Consider the following 18,899-nt stretch of genomic DNA (forward strand, 5'->3'; position numbering starts at 1 on the left):
TGCAGACCACACCCCCATCTCAAGGGTTGTTGAATCCCATTCCCCATGCAGATTGTTTCAGGAGCAGGTGTATCACCCAACTACGAGCAAGGAGACGTGAAGGGAGAATTGTTGGGGATGCCTTCTGAGACAAGTTTCTACTCTAGAGAGAATCGTAGGAAGACATCATGTCTCTTCCTTTTCTGGAAATTGTTATGTCTAGATATGACATCTAGAATTGTTACAACCTTCTTGCTAACATCCCAAGGATGAAGCCAAAACTGAGGATAAAAGGGCAGAGAGAGGAAAAGAACCTGGACCTCAGGTAACAACCAACCCTGAAGGATCTATTCCAGAACTTATGTGTTCTGTTATGTGACATACCAAATGTCCATGTTTTTTAAGCGACTTTGGATTGCTTGCAGCCAAGAGCATCCTAGCTTTTTACCTGCCCACCATTCAGGCCACGCTCCGTACCCACTACCATCTTGCTGCCCACCATTGGGACCAAAAGCTGCACTACCACTTAAGGCTGGCAAAACGTGCAGCTCCTCTACTCACGTCCCTCTTGCATTCCCTTCACAGAAGTGACAGTGCAATGTGCACCCAACCTTCTGCCCTGACATGCATGAAAGTTGTTCAGCCATTGAGAGCTTAGACAATACAAATCCTTGGAGTTCTGTTTGAAAGGGGCTCGCACAAGATGTAGGGCCTGTCTGGACAGGTAATGAGGGGCTGAAGTAACCAAGCATAGATGAGCTTACTTTGACATGGAAGGCATCGGAAGTAACAATAAGCAAGAAACCGGAGTGTTCAGAGGGCTGGGCCAAGACTGTTTAAGCCGCAGCTCGTTGGAGAGCATAGGGGGAAATGTGCTGTAAAGGCAGCTCGAACTGAATTATGAAGGGGCCAGAAAGGGAAATTAGTGTTTATGGGGCACCAGTGTGCCAGAAGCTGCCTCAGAAATGCATAGAAGATCAAGTTAGATGATAATATAATAGTAGTTAATATCTATTGAGTCCTCAGTAGGTGCCAGACACCATTCTAAATATTAACATGGATAAACCTAATAATCCTTACAGTACTATTCTTATTTCCATTTTACAGATGAGAAAACTAAGTCACAGAGAGGTTAAGTAGCTTGCCCAGGGCCACACACTGGTAAGCATGTAACCAGGCAGAGCCATGTCCTTAACCACTGAATTATATGCCCCTAAAATGAATAGCCGTGCTTAGCACACTGCATGACACATAGCGATATGTACACACATACATGATGTACATTAACTGTTAGACCTATGTTGATTATACAGAGGTTTGTACCTCTATTATATATTAATAAAATCACTCAATTAATCCTCATAATAACCATTTAATGAAAGCGCTTTGTCCTAACTTACACAGAAGAGGAAACTGAACCTTAGAGAAGTTATCTGGAGTCACACAGCTGGTGTGTGAAATGACTGTGGTCAGAACGAGGCATCCGATTTCAAAGGGTACTCTTTTCACTACACTCTCTCCTCCCCTTCTGGGAGGCATTTGGCAGGTGTTGCCTGCACTGACATTCATTCGGCCAGTCAGGATATATTTAGTGAGTGCGTACCAAATCCTAGATACTGAAGGTACATCTGTGAACAAAAGAGACAAAAGTCCCTGCCTTCAGTATTCTTCCCTTCTCGGGGGAGGAAGACAGACAATAGACAGATCCATATATGAACTGTCAGGTGGGGAGATGCTATGAGAATAACAAAGCAGGATGAGGGGAAAGGGATTGCTGGACTTGGGGGCTTGATGCTATTTGTGATAGGTGCCTCTGACAAGGGCTCATCTGTGCAGATACCTCAAAGAAAGCAGGGAGTATGCCATCCAACCATCTCAGGGATGAACATTCCAGGCAGAGGGAACAGTTAGGGCAGGGGTCATGAGGTGGTATGTTAGTTTCCTAGTGCTACTATAACAAAGTACCCAAAACTGGGTGGCTTGAAGCAGAAATTTATTCTCTTACAGTTCTGAAGGCTAGATGTCCAAAATCAAAGTGTTAGTAGGGTCCCTCCAAAAGACTCTAGGGAAGTATCCTTCCTTGTCTCCTACCTTCTTGTGTGGTTCTTGGCATTCCTTGGCTTGTAGATGCATCACTCCAATCTCATCCTCACAAGGCAGTCTTCCCTCAGTGTGTGGCTGTCACTATGTCTCTTCTCTTCTTGTGAGGACACTAGCTATTGGACTAGGGCCCACCCAAATCCAGTATGGCTTCATCTTAACTTGATCACATCTGCAAAGATTCTATTTTTAAATAAGTTAGCTGGAGGTTAGGACTTGAACATATCTTTTTGGAGGACACATGAAAAATTGGAGTTCTTAATGGCATCATCTTCTCACAGTCCTCCTGAGGGTCACAATTATTCATGTCCCTCCCACATGCAAAATATTCACACCCCATCCCAGGACACCCAAAAGTCTCATCCAACCATGGCACTGGGCTAGGAGTCTAAGATGTTGTGATCTACATTAGGACCAAATACAGCTCCTTAAATGTGGCTCCTCTTGATCCAGAGATGTACTGATTAAAAGGACAATCTGGTCTGGCTGGGCTGGGGTGGTATGGTGGAGACAAGGGTTATTTAGAATATTTATATTTAATATGATTATTAATATGGTTAGTGTATTAGTTTGCCAGGGCTGTCATAACAGACTGGGTGGCTTAAACAGCAGAAATGTATTTTCTCACAATTCTGGAGACTTGAAGTCTAAGATCAAGGTGTCAGCAGGTTTGGTTTCTTCTGTGCCCTCTCTCCTTGGCTGGTAGTTGGCTGTCTTCCCTCTGTATCTTCACACTACCTTCCCTATGTGTGTGTCTGTGTCCCAAATTCCACTTCTTATAAGGACACCAGTCATATTGGATTAGGGCTCACACTAACAATCTCATTTTAACTCAATCACTTCTTTTAAGATCCTATTACCAAACATGGTCACATTCTGAGGTACTGGGAGTTAATACATCAACATATGAATCTGGGGGGACATAATCAGCCCATAACAGTTAGGTTTAAATCTATCATCATGCTATATATTTTCTATTTGTCCCATCTATTCTTTGTTCTTTTTCCCACTTTTTCTTCCTTCTTTTGATTGAGTGTTTTTTATTTCATTTTATGTCCTTAGTTAGCTTATTAGTTATACTTCTGTTTTATATTTTTAGTGTTTGCTTTAGAGTTTATAGTATACATACATCTTTAACTTATCTTAGTCTGACTTCAAGTAATGCTGTAACACTTATACCTAGCATAAAAAGCTTACAACAGGGCTTCCCTGGTGGAGCAGTGGTTGAGAGTCTGCCTGCCGATGCAGGGGACACGGGTTTGTGCCCCAGTTCGGGAAGATCCCACATGCCGCGTAGCGGCTGGGCCCGTGAGCCATGGCCGCTGAGCCTGCGCGTCCGGAGCCTGTGCTCTGCAACGGGAGAGGCCACAGCAGTGGGAGGTCCGTGTACCGCAAAAAAAAAAAAAAAAAGCTTACAACAATATCCCTCCATTTCCTCTCTCCTAGACTTTGTGCTATTGTTGTCCCACATTTTACTTCTAAATATGGCAGAAATCCCATAATACATTCTTATTTGTTTGCCTTAAGCAGACAATTATCATTTAAAGAGATTTTTTTTTTAATCAGAAAAAAAATTATGATTTCACAAATACCACTTTTGGTGCTTTTCATTCCTTTGTGTAGATCCAGATTTTTATGCGGTATAATTTTGCTTCTGCCTAAATTATTTTCTTTAACATTTCTTGTAGTTCTGGTATGTTGTTGATGATTCCTTCAGGTTTGTCTGAAAAAAAATCTTTATATTATCTTCATTTTTGAAAGATATTTTGCTGGGTATAGAATCTTAGGTTGACGGTGCCTTTCTTTTAGTACTTTTTAAAGATTTTGCTCCATTGTCTTCTGGCTCACATTATTTCTGAGATAAAGTCTCCTGTCACTCTTATCTTTTTATTTTTTCTTTATATAGGCCATGCCTTTATACTGTTGTTGCTGTTAAGACTTTCTCTTTATCACTAGTTTTAAGCAATTTGACTATGATGTGTCTTAGTGTCATTTTTATCATGTTTCTTGTCCTTGGGATTCATTGAGCTTTTTGGTTCTGTGGGTTTATAATTTTCATTCAATTTGGAAAGTTTTTGGCTATTATTTTTTCAAATATTATTTTTCTCCTCTCACTTCCTCTCTACTTCTGGGACTCCAATTACACATATTTTAGATTCCCTTAAGTTGTTCTTTTGTTCTTTCTTTTTTTGTTGCTGTTGTCTTCTGGTTGGTTTTTTTTTTTTTCTGTTTTATTTTGGATAGTTTATATTACCATGTCTTAAAAGTCATAATCTTTTCTTCTGTATTGTCTAATCTACTGTGAATCCCACCCAATATATTTTTTATCTCAGACATTGTATATTTATAGAAGTTAGATTCGGGGCTTTAAAAAATTTCCATGACTTTCTTTAATACGCTCATGTTTTTCTCTACCTTGTTAAACATGAAATGTAGTTATAGAAGCTGTTTAATATCCTCATCTAATAGTTCTGTCATCAGTGTAATTCTGAGTCTGTTTTTATTGATTGGTTTTTCTTTACATTATGGTTGCTTATTTGTGCCTGGTAAATTTTTTATTGTTTTCAGATATTTCTAATTTTACCTTGTTGGATACTGGAAAATTTTGTATTCCTTTAATTATTTAAGGTGGGAGAGTAAATACAGTCCCTATTACTCCATTAATGCCAGAAGCAGAAGTCCCAGGCCCTGTATTACATTGAGAATATTTTACTGGCTTGGGAGACAAGAGATTGATTATTTTTCAGTCCAGGAAGTTCTGACCCCTTTACATTCCCTCTAAATTCTGTTGACAAACTAGTTTCATTTTTTAGTCCACCTCTTTCTCATAGTACCTTATAGTATTCAGCTAGTAAGAGCCAGCTGATCCTTTCAGGACTCTACCTGAAAATTACTCAAATCTATAAGTTGATTAAGTACTTTTTCTACTGTCCAGATTACCTCAGACAACAGTTTTACTGATTGTTTAAGCATACATAATATGGGCTACCTTTTTTCAAACCTGCTATAGCAGTATCTTTATCATCTTTTCCAGCCTCTACTTCCTACTTGCTTTCCAATCCCAAAGCCAACGTTTGTATCTTAGGCTTGGGTTTTGATTTATTTTTTGTTTTTGGCAGCATCAAACTTCTAAGCACCAATTTGTGTATCAGTTATCTACTTCAGAATAATGCTGCATAACAAGCCACCCCAACATTTATTTGTTAAAACACCATCCACTTATTTATTTCTCGCAAGTCCATAGGCTGACTGGATAGCATTGCCCATCTGGGCTAGGATTGGCAGATCTCTGGGCTTGCTCATGTACCCGTAGTCAGCAAGGAGCTAGCTGCTCTAGTATATCTTTTTCTGGGACAAGTTGGCTATCTTCCACATGCCTCCAGCAGGCTGGCACAGTCATGTTATCATGACCAGAGTCTAGCCCTGGTATAGTCTCATGACTGTGGTAGTGTTCTGAGAGGTACACACAGAAGTACACATTCTAAGATGGAAAAATGCAGCGATGACTCCGCTCGAATCAAGCTTGTAATTAACTGAGCCACTGGCTAAAGCTAGCAATGTGGCGAAGCCCAGAGTCAGCGTGAAAAGGCACTAACGAAGGGTATACGTACAGGGAGGCATGAAAAACCAGGCCAGTGATGCAATCAGTCTATCCTACCCTATGAAGTCGATATTAGTATTATTATCATTGTCCCCATTTAACAGATAGCAAACAGGTACAGAGAAGTTCAATAATTTGCCCAAGTTCTCAGCTCATGTGCGGTGGAATTTGTGTCTCTACCCAGGTAATTTGGCTGTGGAGTCCCTGTGCACAGTGTTGTACTGCCCTCTGGGAACACGCCCAGGGCATTATGGAGCCTCTACCCCTCTCCCCATTTGGATAATGGGTCATCCAGCCTCCTCTTGGGGCCTTCCAGGGACAGATGGCAAGCTCATCCCTCCCTAGCTCAGCCACTGCCCCCAGAGATCGGCCAGAAGCCATGGCTCTCCAGTGGTCAATAGGGTTTGGACCCTACCGGTCCCTGTTTCCTGGCCTCCAGTGCCTATGGCCACACAGTGAAGTCTTTCAGGGATTAAAGGCAAGGAAGAGAGAAACAAAAGAAGGAATAAAGTCAAGAAATGTGCCATGAAGCTTCTTGTAGCGCAAAGCAGAGAAAGTCATTTCCAACTTCTTTCATCTCCTAGATGAAGCCACTAAATAAAGGCGCAGAGCGGCGAACACAAGGGCTTTTAATCTGTCTCATCTCCTTCATAATAACTGCAAATTTTCCCTGGGCCCCTGGGAGTGAGCCTCTTCCCTCCGCTCGGCCTTATCTCCCCCTCCACATTTCGCTGGCGCCCCGCCGCTCCCCGCGCGCGCTGCCCGGGCCGTCCCGGCGAGGCCTGGGGGAGCCGCTGCTCCCCGCCTCATTGTTCAGGGGGCCCGGGGCTCGGAGGAGGGATGAAGGCCAGTCAAAGGGAAGCGGGCTCGCCGCAGCTTCATTAACGGCGGCCTTTCAGCGGCGCACATATCGGAGCGAGGCCTTTTCAGAGGCGCTAATTAGCAATTTGGATCCTTCCCCCCTCTGGAGAGGCGCCTTCAATCTAACAAGTGGGAACAGCGCTGCGCTCCCTTTTTTCTTGCACTTGGTATTTATTGTTTTCCATTTCTCCCTCTCCTTCTCTTCCCCTCCCCACCCGCCGCATTGTCCTGCTCACCGCCACCAGATAAGGGCTGTGGGGTGGGGGGAGGGGTGCATGATTAATCGCTCTTTTAATTCTCTGCTAATGATAACTTTCTCGCACTGAGAGAAGTTAATCTTTCTTGGATGTTGAGAGAAGCGGGAGAGTTGGGACAGGTGGGGCTGGGTTGAGTGAACACGGAAGGGCGGAGATGACAGAAGGGACTATACTCTGCTCTAATCCCCTCTCCCCCACCCAATGTCCCAACTTTCCCACCTGACCAGTTGGCCGTACAACTTGATACTCTCATTCTTCTGGCCCCCTCTGCCCAGCAGCAACCTTTCCCAACCTATAGGAAATTCAACTTTTACTCTTCAAAGGTCGGCTTGGATGCCACCTCCTCTGTGAAGCCAACCCTGATTGCCCTGTCCTGACCGAATTTCCCTCCCTTCTCCTTCTGAAATCCCATAGCAGTCTGCACACCACCTTTATGTGCTGAATTCTGCCCACGCTGTTATGGTTGTTCACAACCGGAGTATAGAAACCACCCATCTTTAAAATGTCTATATCCTCCATAGGATCAGTATGCAGTAATGTTTGTTGAATGAATAGATCAACAAATTCCTGACTGCCACTAGAATATAGGTTTGTTTTTCTTTTTGTGTGTTTTTTTACTTCTTTCCCAAACATATAAATAGCACCTGCTACCTCCCAGGTACTATTCTAAGTAAATTACATTAAATTAAAATGTTATTAAATGACATTCAGTCATTTAATCCCTATACAACCCCATGAGGTAGATGTGATCCGCATTTTACAGATGAGGAAACCAAGGCACAGAGAGGTTAAGTAACTTGCCTATGATCACAGAGCTGTTAATCAGCAGAGCTGGGATTCAAACCTAGGCTGTCTGGCTCCAGAGTCCGTGTTCCTAAAACCACCTTGCTAGGATATGATCTTGGCTTCCACAGAGGCCCCTGCCTCTCTGCCTGGATGGAGGGATGGACTGGGAGGGAGGCCCAAACCAAAAGTCCAGGCAGGCACAGAAGGGATGGTAAAGGTGGCAAATGAGCAAGGCCTTCACCTGGAAAGCCCACACAACAGCCAGATTTAACACCTGGTGTTTGGCGTTTGGCCACTAAGCCAGCACTATCGGTAATGGCCTAAGCCCTGGGCACCTGGACCGTGACCATGCCCCCAGCTAACCTGATCTCCCTTCTCACCCCAGGCCCACTCCACTCACGGAGGCAGCAGGAGTAAAATTCCCAACAAACTCTGGGTTCTGCTATTCCGAAGTGCGTGGAGTGGAGTGCCCCAGAGAGGGAGGGAGGGCAGGAGAGCCCCTGAAAATCCCCTCCGAATTATAAACATATCCTCTTTAAGTACATTTCTAAGGATAACATTTGTATTACTCTGTCCTGTGCCTGCAGATAGGGCCGTGCATATCTCCTCCATCTCCTCTCCTTTCTCTCCACTCTGCTGGGAGCGGTCCCTATCTGAAGCCACACTGGCAATCCGTTTCCCTGCAATTGTTTCAATCGAGGGGAAAAATTAATTTCTGCCTATCGTTAATTGAGAGAATTGTGTGGAGGGCGAGGGAAGGGGAGGGGGAAGGAGAGGAAGGAAGAAGGTGGAGGGGAGCAATCGTGTTATTAACCGTGTCTCTTTCATAAGCAAATATTCTGATTGCCATCAGTGAGATGAGAGGCTCATTAATGCAGGAAGCAGAGAGGTGGTTAGAGAACTTTCAAGAGCTATTGAGCTAAGTGTGAGGGAGGGTTGCAGGGATCTGGAGGCCGAGGGAATTTGGGAAGGACTGGGCTGGGGGGAAAGCCACTGGCCTTTAGATGGGCCTTCCTTCTTCTGCCCCCTCCACCCCTCTCCCCACTACTCACTTCCAAATAGTTCCCAAAGCCAACAGCTAGAGTTGGGAAAAATGCTAAAGAGTGAGTGAAAACTTTGCAAACATCATACCTTCTCCAAAGACTTCATCCATCCTGATGCTAAACTGATGGTCTACAGGTGAAATTTTCTAGCCCCCTTACAAGTTTGTCTAATAGCACAAACTTATGCTATTTTAAAATTATGTTATTGTCTTTACAAGATGGTCTCTACTCTCTGATTTGCCAGTCCCCACCAGTTCCTGTTTATTGTCCCCATCCTGCCTCACTTGTTTGCACCCCTGCCTGGCCTGTGATAGCACTTGTGTACTACAGGAGGTCCTGGCGGTTGGGGATTGAGAGGGAGGGGCTGTTGAGAGGAGGTGGGCATGTGGGATGGTGGCAGGAGTAGATGTTATTCATGCCACCTCCCTCCTCCCGGCCCACCTCTGGTTTCAGCGATAGCTGTGCTGGTCAGGTCCCTGTGAACCCATCCCAACCAAACCCATCTCAAGAAGGAGGCTCACATTTCTCTCCAGTTTTCTGCCCTAGGGATTTCTCCAAGAAAAAGGTGCTCAGCAGTACCTATCACCCACGCACAAGCATGGTGGAGAAGTACGGGAGAGTTTAAATGTATATATGTGTATAACTGAGTCACTTTGCTGTACAGCAGAAATTAGCACAATATTGTAAATCAACTTCAAAAAATTAAAAAAAAAAGAAGTACAGGAGAGTTTATACCGTTGGGGGCAACCCTTAGCCAATGGGGCACAGGGCCCTGTGAACAAATACCCCAGGCTTTCCAGAAGCACAGTTCTGGAAGGCATTGTGTACCTGGCTCAGAGGGCCTGGTGGAGTCAAGCCCCACTGCCAGCAAACAGCTCCCTCATTGACTCATGCTTTTATTGTCTTTTCCTCTTTATCACCCTCACTTTCTCCACCCCTCACTCCTGCGTCCTGAGGTCATCTCTCAAACTATCTATGCCCAAGTCTGTTCAAGCTCTGCTTTCACGGGAACACAAATTAAGACAGTGGCCAGGTGTGTCCCCAATACACGGCAAGAGATGGTCACCAGGGAGAAGTGGCAAGCACCACAAACAGCGATGGCTCCATGTGGCTCCGGGCAGCAGTGGTGTTAAAGATAAGGGCATGTGTGAGGCTAGAAGAGCCAAGACCAGGAGCCAGGGAAGACATGGAAGCTGTACGTTGTACTCAGTTACTGAGACAAAGCCACATGGAGAGCCAGAGATGAGAACACCCAGAAACTGACACTCTGTCTGCCTTGGTCAGGGAGAACTTTGTATGCAGCCCTATGGCAGCACAGCCCAATGGCCAACTTCCCAGGGGGTGGCCAGCCTCTGCACTGGGGCTCAGCGTGCTTCAGACACTGTATGGCCATCTCTAGGTGCTTCCAACCCCCTCCCAACCATCTCTTCCAAATGTGGACATGATAAAGTCCCCATGACAAATAGGAACCCTGCCCAGTCCGTCCTCACATTCAGGTCCTTTAGCTCCCAGAATCAATCCCAATGCCTGTTTTCAAAGTAAGATGCTCCCAGCTGAGGCACAAAGAGAGGCAGAGGCTGCCTCTGGCAAAGGAATTCCAGGGAGAGAAAGCCGATGCGGGCTCAAGGGATAAGCAGCTGTGGTGGTTCTGTCCCCAACCCCACATGTCCAAAGGACATTTGGATTCTCTTCCAGGAACCAAACGCTCCCTTCCATCAGATTCTGACCAAAAGTAGGAGAGCCACCAGCAAAGAGCCCAAGACCAAAAAGAGGCCAAAGAAAGAACTGGAAAGAAGAAAAGAAGAAAAGAAAAGGGAGAACAGAGAGAGGGAGAGGCACTTGGAGATTTTCAGAACAATCTCCATTCTCTACGGTGCTTTCTGTTTAAAAAAAAAAAAATGAAAAAGGAATGATGGAGAAGGGGAGAGAGTCAGACAAGTTTAATGATGTGTGTTCAAAGCTCAGATTGGAAAAATGACAGAGAAAAGCAGCCTGTTTCGGCACTAATAAATTGTTCTCTGCCGTAAGAGGCGCCTGTCGCAGCATTAATACAGGTCCCTAATACACGGGTCAGGGTTAAGTAATTCTCTCCGGCAACTTAAGCGAATAATGAAGCTGGCAGCGGCTGGTGGTGCGGTGGGAGAGATGGTCTATGCCGCCGGCACTTTGTCTTCATTTATTATGCCAGCGGCGGCACGGACGGGAAGCCTCCGCAGAGGAGATATCGCTTCATTTCGGCAAGGTAATGAAAGCCGGGTTGGGGGGAGGATAAACCAATTTGCCGGCTGACACTGGAAGGAGTGATTTGCGGACTCAAGAAGGGGAGAGGAGGGCCCATGCACAAGGAGCCACAAGGCTAAACCAACGAGGGCCAAGGCCCTTCCAGCTGCGCAGGGACCGGGTAGAGGCACTGAGTGGGGAAAGTGCGCCAGACTGAGGGAAGGCGGGGGTAAAGTCTGGGGCCCAGGCCGGTGGAAACGTGGCTGGAAGGACCCACTAGGAGTGAGGGGAAGGAACAGAGAACAGGCTAAGGAAAGGAAAGGTCACAGACATAGGGGGCTGAGGCTTGGGGATGAGGCATTGTAGGAAGAAAACAGACAGAAGCTGGAGGACAAGTAAAGGTCAAGGTCATCTGGCAGAGAAAGCCGGATGGGGATTGCAGGGGGAAAGTATATGTTGGCCGATAACAAACTTGAACTATCTGGAGCTAAACTGTCTTTGAATGGCGAGTCTGAAGTTTCCCCAGAACACCCTGATGTTTGGTGATTGCTTCCTCTACGGGCAGCGCGGGCCAGCTTGGCCGTCAGAATCACCTTTGGCAGCTTCTGTCCTCCAGTGATAGCCTCAGGCGGCAATCTGAATCTGGGGACAGAGGGTCTGAGGTTGTTGTTAAGGGAGATAAGTTGGGGGTGTGATCTAAAGCCTAGAGTATCTCTTCAGTCTGGATGGGTCTAAGTCACAGCAGGACCCTCCTTCCCCCCCTAGTTCTGTCTTAAAAGTGGGGGGAAACCCTCCCTTGGGTCAGGTGTTCCGGTGAATCTCCCTTGCAGTTGAGTACCTCCCTCTAGCAGTCTGGCCCAATTACAAGTTGCCATTCTTCTCTGCCACATGGGAAGTAGGCAAGCAAGCAGGGCAGAACTGGTAAAAGGACCCAGTGCTGCCAGTCCTCACAGAATGTTGGTAACTGCATCTTGTATGTGCTTCAAGGTCACATCTGAGCCAGAAGAAACACCTATAGGAGCAGGCATAACCCCAGGGATCTAGAAAGGGTTATGTAACATTATTACCCTGTTATCTTCCCAGACACTATCAACTTTCCCTCTTCTTTTCAGCACCAAGGCCTTTGGACAGTTCCAGCCAGAGGTTCGACTTACTTAAACAGGCTTTCTGCCCCCAGCACTGCATTTTCAAGTTACCTAAGATCTATTCCTCCTCCCTTGCCCCAAGATTAAGGTGAGCAGATCTTCAGCAGTCAATAAATGGAGAAGAGTCTCAACTTCCCCATCCTCCCCTTGCCAACATGCACGCCTCTCCCTCTTGCCCTAACACCCAATCCTCCCACTCACACACTCCCAAGTAATGCTGCCACTTTTCTCCCCCTGATGTGGGTTAAGGATTTCCAATAAGGACCAAGTATTTGAAGCTTAACACTGCAGTCTCTGGAGGAGCCAGGCCAATTTCACACTAATCTAACCCATGAAGGGAGAGAGCAGCGGAAGCAAAAATTACATCAAAGAGAAGTTAATGCTGAGAAGCAGGAGACATAAAAAGGAGCTGCTTTCAGTTTCAAATGACTACACCAATCTGGATTAAGAGATCAGCCTGCCAAATGCCTGTATCACCATTTCTGTGCCTGGGCACCAGGCAGAATAAAGCCTTGTCCTCAGGCACCTCTCTGAATGGGAGTCAGGGGAGAAAATAAAGCTTCCAACCTAACTTCCACCTAACTCCGCATGACATAGGACATGCCCTGGAGTAGGTGCTTTTGAGGAAAAAAAAAAGTTAAAGAGATACAAGAAAAAAGACTAGAAGGAAGCACACACTACGATATATAAAATAGATCATCAACAAGGACCTACTGTAGAGCACAAGGAACTCTACGCAATACTCTGTAATAACCTTTGGTGGAAAAGAATCTGAAAAAGAACAGATACGTGTATATATACAAGTGAATCGCTTTGCTGTACACCTGAAACTAACACAACACTGTAGATCAACTAGACTCCAATATAAAATAAATTTTTTTAAAAGGCTAGAAGGAAGCATATCAAAATGCTAGCTTTGTCTTTAGGTGATTTTTCCCCCTCTCTATTTCTCCACATGCTCTGTAATGAAGTTATATTATTTTCATAGTGACAGAAATAAAATAGATGTTTAAACAGCAGTGGAGACCCAGTGTTTTTCCCTCCATCTGGAATTTATATCTCCAGGCATTCTCCTTGGTGCACTTGGCATAGTTCTGTTTATATGTGAAAAGCACTTTATAAATGACTGCGCTGAGGTTTATGACGGTGCCGTCAGTGATGGAGGGGGACGATAGGTTCATTCACTAAGATGGAAATGGCAACCCGAGAAGTCCTTAGCAGTTTAATTTTCCCCTTTCTCGCAGGATGGGGGGCTCTGTGTTGTTGAATTCCCAGCACTTCACACAGAGCCTGGCTGAGTACCATTTATTAAATGAGTAAAGGAATGAGTGAAAGGAGAAATAAAGACCTTTTCCATTTCATTGGACGACAACAGAATTGTCCTGAAGCAGGCAGCTTAAATCTATCCTTCATCCCCCACAAGGCCCCATGGCTCCCTCCCAAACACACAGCCTGGTGCCCAGGACAGAATTCTTTTCGCCCTCACGTGCTCCCAGCATGACAGAGTCGCTTGGGCAGCAATACCCCTGGCTCTGAGATGGCCCATCTGCCTCATCTTCCCACTGTTGGGCTTCTTCCCACTCCTTTAGCCTGAAGTCCACTGACCCCCGGGAATGACCCACAGGATGAAGTGGAGGGGCAGCAAGTGCAAGTGGATCCAGCCTGCAGAGCACCACCCACCCCCTTCTCTTTGGGGGAGAAGTCGCCAGTCCTCCCGTTTTAAGTAAGTGGAGCTGAAGTGAGCCCAGCCTGCTGCCCACCCCTCCTCCTGCCCCACCCCCCACCCCAGGCGGCAGCCTGACAAGTGTAAATCCCAGAATGAATGAAGGCGCCCGGCCTCGAGGAGCCGGTGTCTCCCCGCGCATCTCCGCGCTGATTGACTTGTCGCCTCCGTGAGGCTGACTCTATCAGCTCCTCGGCGCCTCCAATTCTAGGTGTGATTTAGTTTGGAGATGAGAGGTGACAGTTAACATTGGTACTCGTCACTGTAGATCAGACGCAGTCATGCCGTCTTCCCCCTCCCCTCCTCTCCAGCCCGCCCGGCCCTCCTCCGGGAGACGCGGGGGTCGGCACACTGGCTCCTGCCGCGCCCCCTCATCTCCCCGCGGGCTGGCGCGGTCCGCGGCTCCCGCCCGACCCCTTTCCGCCCTCCGCCTTCCCAAGGGTTTCCTCCAAGCCCAACGCCTTCCCCAGGCCTGACCGCGAACAGCCCAAGTGCCCTTGTCTCCCCTGGGAAGCTTGAGAGGCTCTGCCACCTCCTCGCCTTCTCTCTTTCCTGGCTACGCCAGCCTCTGGGTGTCCTCAGTCCCTGCTGGCACCTGGCTCAGGGTCCCCTGCAGGGACGGAAGGGTACTCACTGGGCTAGTGACTTCCTCAACAGGGGGAGGGTTTTGGTTGTGTTTCTTTCACTTTTCTTTGAGGCATAACACACACACAACGCACAATTCTTAGGTGTAGGGCACAGTGACTTACATATATATAAAACCAGCCCTGTGGCCATTGGCCAGACCAGGCTATAGAACATTTCCAGCACCTGAGCCCCCTCCCTCATATGCTCCTGCTGCCCCCTACCCACCCTCTACACCCCACCCCCACCCCCAGTTAGGGAGAGGTTTGAATATGTAAACTCTTGCTGAAAAGATTAGATGTGAGTGAAATTCCTCAGGTCTGGAGGACCCAGAGGGGTCTAGAAGGTTTTTGTGGGGAGGGAGGGGGGTGTCTCTGTGTCAGGTTGCAGGAAGCACACAGCCCAGGGCAGCCAGCATGGCGGAGGACTTCTGACCTTCTGCCCATTCTCACAGCCATCTCCTCTGCCTTGAATAGTGGGAGCTCCAAGAGTGAAAAAGATCTCAAAAGGCTACTTGGTCAGCCCCCGCACCCCTGAGCAGGGTCACGTCCCAAACCACTCTGGCCTTTCCAGTTTCCGAAGGGTCACCGCTGTTTCCGCAATGTGTGACTTTGTCAGTGGGGAAGTTTATTCTTCCTCCAAACCTTCCCCCTCTTCTTCTCTTGAAGCCCATTTCACTCATTCAACAGGCCCCTGTTAAGGCCTGGTGGTTGTAAACCCCACAGTCTTATCCATGCAGAGATGAGGGAGACATGGTCTTTATTAACCTCTAACCTTGCAGGGGAAACAGGCATGACCCCCGATCTCTGTATAACAGGGCTAAGTGAAGTGCTCTGTAGAGAGACAGGCGAAGAGCCAGAGAGGAAACAGCAGTTAATTCTATCTACAGGGTGTAGAAGAGGACTGAAAAAGGCAAATATTCCAATACGGCAAAGTAGTGGGGATAAACAGTTATGCCAACCTTGCAGTTCTAGGCTGCTGAGGCACCAGCGGTGGGCACTCCCATGGGTGCCTCAGCGCTCGGCAGTATCAACCAAGGCAGGTCGTGGATAGGCACACCCTTGGAATAGCCCAACCTGCATTAGCACCCTGAAATTCCTCATGGAACGCAGCGGTAGAAGACAATCAGTAAGACCATTCTAGGTTGCAGCTATGGAACTAGGAGTCTGGAGACCCCAGATATTTTTCTGAGGTATAACACACATGCAGTGAAGTGCACAAATTTTGGTGTACATCTCATTGTATATTTATATATGTATACAACCAGCGCTGTGCTAGCAAACGTTTAACTGGCTCTTCAAGGGAAAAAAAAACCCTGATTGTAACTTTGCCCATCACTGTAGTGTAAATACTCAGACCATGGCCAATTTCAAGTCACTAACATGACATCACTGAATGCAAGGTTGGGAAGGGATGCTGTGTGAGCCGGTTTGAGTTGGATCCAGCACCACTCTGTATATTGTACAATATACTCATGTACTCAGATGAAGATATAGAAGAGTTCCAGCACCCCAGAAGTGTCCATCATGTGCCCTCACCATCAAGGGGTAATATATAAGTTTACAATTTCAAATTTAAAAATTGCATATATTTAAGGTGTACAAATGATTTTATACACACACACACGCACATATATATATAAATGATTACTACAGTCAAGCTAACTGATGAGTGCACCTGAAATCTATCCTTTTACCATATTTCCAGTTTTCAACAAAGTATTATTAAGTATAGTTACCATGCCTATACCTTAGATCTCTAGACTGAATAAACCTACATAACTGCAACTTTTTACCCTTTGACCAACATCCCCCAAAGGGAAATTCTGGACAGTAAAAATCTTGTTGGAAGAAGAGCTGGATGAAATTTGAGCAAAGTCCCTCAGGCCATGAAGGACCCAGAAGCATCAAGACTGTTGATAAGAGAAGGCATCCCTTGGATGAGTCACTGCCCCTTTCTAGGCTTCTAGAAAGTGCAATGTTGAGTAAGATGAGGGTTTTTAACCCTGCAATCCTCAGAGTTCTAAGGGATCCCCAGAGATGCTTTAGGGACACTGATGAAGGGGCTCCAGGAACACGAGTTGGTGGGCTTCCAGGCCCCAACTCCTCTGATTCAACTTCAGTCTTATCTGGGTAATATACTGGGTTTCTGTGTAGGATTTCATTTGAAGAAAGAGTTCTGAAGCTAAAAATAGCCTGTGCTTTCCTTTTGGCTCCAGTCTCTGTAGCACTAGCATGCATTGATTCCCTGACCACTGTCTGTCCCCGCAGAACCTTCTTCATTCGCTCCCACCTTCACTGAGCACCACACTGGGCTGGGAGAAGGGGTCCCACCTTCTCAACAGAGAACTTTCCTTACCTCCCCACCACCCTCCACTCCCATTCTAACTTCAGGCCTATTTGCCTTGGCAGCTGTTGCGAGTACAAATTCCTGATCTCTGGGTATCACCTTGGGGACTGCCTGGGGGTGGGGTGGGCGGTACTTCAGAGTTCTCCTGGGCGAAGGTGGAGGAACAAGAAAGAGAGGGAAGCTTGGCTATGTTATCCTCTTCCTCCGACCCAAGCCAGAATTAAAAGAAAGTTCCTTTCTTTTCATTGATCCAGGACCCTGTAAATACTTTGATTGACCACAAAGTTGTTCACATAGGAAAGGAGAAAAGCAGCTTCTGACATCAAAGAGCTGGCCTGGCACTCACAGCTAGACCGTGGTGCTTTCCTGGTGATTGTAAACAATTTCACAGAATACCAACATCAGACAAAGCCACTCCATGACCATCAGGAATCAGGGTGAAGACAAGACCACTTCAAGATCACGTCTGAACACAGACAAAAGCAAGGACATTATCCAAAGCACAAAATGACAAACTACCCCCTCAGCTGGCCAATAGGATGACTGCTGCTTCTCAATCAATTACAGCTTTAGCCTAGATCTAGTCTTGTCTTCTTCTAGATAAGATCATGAAGATGCCCAGTCATAGAATTAGCCCAACTTCCTGTCAGCATCCAACCCAGAGCAAAGCCTCACTTCCTTGAACCCTCCCTCATATCACCTGCCATGAGTCCCAATCCTATAATAATTCATTTCTAACACCCCCTTATCCAGACAGCCCATGGTGCCCCATGGTGTGCATTCAGCCTCGTTGCAGCAAGTCAGTGATCCAACTTTGCTCAACTACAGTTACATTCCTGATGGCTTTGGCTTGGGGACGTTGACACACGCATTGTGTTTTCCCCCATTCACAAACCTTGATGCAGAAGCTCAACGGCAGGAAGTGGTGTGCATGAGTGAGGGAAGCTGTCAGGAGTATGTGTGTGCTGGGTCTAGAAGGGAAGCAGGGAACAGGGTTCAAGTCACCAGGAAAATGGGATTCACATGTATAGGTCTTACATTTCTCATACGGGTGTTTCAAAGCTCACCACACTCCAGTGAAGTGAAGGGTGTGAGCTCCATTTTTACAGCTGAGTAGACAGAGTTTGAGAGAATAATAATTTGCCAAAGCCACACAGTAAATGACTGGGATTCTAACTCAGGTGTTATAGAATGAATTGTTTGTGTCCCTCCAAAATTCATATGTTGAAGTTGTAACCCCCCATGTATTTGGAGGTGGGGCCCTTGGGGGAGAATTAGTTTAGATGAGGTCATGAACGTGGGACCCCCATGATGGGATTAGTGTCCTTATAAGAAGAGGAAGATAAAACAGAGCTCTCTCCCTCTCTCTGCCTTGTGAGGACACAGCAAGAAGGTAGCTCTGTACAAGCCAGGAATCAGGTCCTCATCAGGAACTGAATTAGTTGGCACCTTGATCTTGCACTTCCCAGCTTCCAGAACAATGAGAATAAATGTCTGTTGTTTAAGCCACCCAGTCTATGGTATTTTGTTATTGCAGCCTGAACAAACTAAGATGTCAGGTTTGTCTAAGTTCGAGGTCTACACCATAGAAAGCCACACTCCTTGATAGATTTTTTCCCACTTCCGTATTAAAATTTAATTATAAAAGTAACACAAAAATAAATTATCATTCTAAAAAAATATATTATTGATAATGTTTGACCAAATTTAAGTCTTGGTCTCTTCTTGATCTTCCAGAGTTCATTGCCATTAGCAATTTGGTATGTAAACTTTCAGTACTTTTTTTATGTACTTACATACATATATGAATACCCATGGAAAAGATGTATCATTGTTCTGTGGTGTGGCTTTTTTTTACAGAAATAGCTTTCTATGTGCTGTTCTACAACTTGCTTTTAAAAAAACTTTTTTAACATCTTTATTGCAGTATAATTGCTTTACAATGGTGTGTTAGTTTCTGCTTTATAACAAAGTGAATCAGCTATACGTATACATATATCCCCATATCTCCTCCCTCTTGCGTCTCCCTCCCACCCTCCCTATCCCACCCCTCTAGGTGGTCACAAAGCACCGAGCTGATCTCCCTGTGCTATGCAGCTGCTTCCCACTAGCTAGCTATTTTACATTTGGTAGTGTATATATGTCCATGCCACTCTCTCACTTCATCCCAGCTTACCCTTCCCCCTCCCTGTGTCCTCATGTCCATTCTCC

The sequence above is a fragment of the Phocoena phocoena genome, chromosome 2 (genome assembly GCF_963924675.1).
Source record: "Phocoena phocoena chromosome 2, mPhoPho1.1, whole genome shotgun sequence".
In the NCBI taxonomy this organism is placed as follows: Eukaryota; Metazoa; Chordata; class Mammalia; order Artiodactyla; family Phocoenidae; genus Phocoena; species Phocoena phocoena.